General features: G+C 43.7%; 1 protein-coding gene across 1 annotated transcript in view; it reads left to right on the forward strand.

Moving 5' to 3' along the window:
• LOC106811867 (dihydrolipoyllysine-residue succinyltransferase component of 2-oxoglutarate dehydrogenase complex, mitochondrial-like) overlaps window positions 1–1,725 on the forward strand; it is a 20,712-nt gene that overhangs the window by 3,655 nt on the left and 15,332 nt on the right. The window lies entirely within an intron of this gene.

Below are 1,725 nucleotides of genomic sequence, written 5' to 3' on the forward strand. Positions count from 1 at the left end.
CGCGCGAAGCGCGGAAGCTCTGACGTTTCATTAAATTATTAGAGAAAGAAGACGATTCGTTGTACCGTTCTCTACTCTTAATCCTGAATTTTCAAAAATAATATTCGATTTATTGTTAAACAAGATTTCGATTTTTTTTAGGATATCTTCAGAAATGAGCATCATACATGTGATAAATATATTGACGTTTAAATCAACCAATCATCAACCAATCATCAAACAATCAGCATTTCATCATATAAGATTTCCATAATTGCTAGTAGGAAATATTTTAGTTGTTATTTGCCACATTATGACTTATTTCTGGTATGGGAGCGGGGTTGTATCTACATACTGGCTAGCAATTCCTACGTTCTCCTCAGCTGCTCAAAGTAGAATCCGCCTGGACCTCTGTGACGAACAGAACTTATCTAGAACTTCATCGCTCGAAGGTGTTTCCTTTCTGTAAGTCTGAATAAGGAGTAAAGCTTCCAGCCTGTCCTCCCCCATTGATGCTCGTATTGCTGTTGCTCTTCTCTCCAACGTTGAAAAAGTTCGGTTAGCCTGGGCTGTTGTGACTGGCAGGGTTGCCAAAACCTGAAGGAGCAAGTAGATGTTGGGTAGGGTTATCTGTGAACACTCTTCCAGTGCAAGAACCGCTGTGTTCACAGCTTTCTTCTCCCCTGCTTCTGTATTACCCCATCTCTTTAGCCATATAGCAAACTCGCTTTCAAGACAGCTGATGTCGATCATGCTCTCATACATCTCAGCTGCAGGAAGCACATCTTCATAGGTGCTGATGTAGGCTGGAACTAGATGCATCAAATGCATTATCTTTTTTTGTGTGGGACTGAAGCGGTCTTGTAGATGTGTCACAATATTGTCGATGAGAGGGAGAAAGACATTCAGTTTGTAGTACTCTTGCGTCGAATTCTGAACTTGAACTCCAGAAGTGGCATTGGAACGATAGACACTACGGGATGCAGTCCTAGGGCGCTCCACTGTGACATTCAAATCATTAGCCATCTTCTCAGCATTGGCAAACAGACTGTCAAATGTGTCATCGTTCCTCCATGACATTAGTACATCTGTAGCATCTTTCACCAGTGTCACAGCTTCTAACAGATCTAGGCCGACAGACTGCATACCTCTTGACGCTGGGAGGAGGATTCCGCTTACCTTCGCCAGGATGTGAAGAGACACCAAGAAGTCAAATGAAGCGATGGCTCTGAGAAGACTTGCAGCATTTCTTCTCGCTTCTGGCATTTGCCATCCCGTCATATTCTCCACCACCCGAATGACATATGGCAAGAGAGAGAGGGTGTTTATAACAGCCTCGTGTCTTTCTAGGAATCTCGTCTGGCAAAGAGTTTTCAGCCTTCGTCTTTTTCTTCCATTTTCTTCCTACGTCCTCTTTCTTTTTTTTCTTCTCTCTCTCTCTCTTGCCATATGTCATTCGGGTGGTGGAGAATATGACGGGATGGCAAATGCCAGAAGCGAGAAGAAATGCTGCAAGTCTTCTCAGAGCCATCGCTTCATTTGACTTCTTGGTGTCTCTTCACATCCTGGCGAAGGTAAGCGGAATTCTCCTCCCAGCGTCAAGAGGTATGCAGTCTGTCGGCCTAGATCTGTTAGAAGCTGTGACACTGGTAAAAGATGCATGCTACAGATGTACTAATGTCATGGAGGAACGATGACACATTTGACAGTCTGTTTGCCAATGCTGAGAAGATGGCTAATGATTTG

Source organism: Priapulus caudatus, unplaced genomic scaffold, assembly GCF_000485595.1.
Source record: "Priapulus caudatus unplaced genomic scaffold, Priapulus_caudatus-5.0.1 Scaffold584, whole genome shotgun sequence".
Taxonomy (NCBI): Eukaryota; Metazoa; Priapulida; class Priapulimorpha; order Priapulimorphida; family Priapulidae; genus Priapulus; species Priapulus caudatus.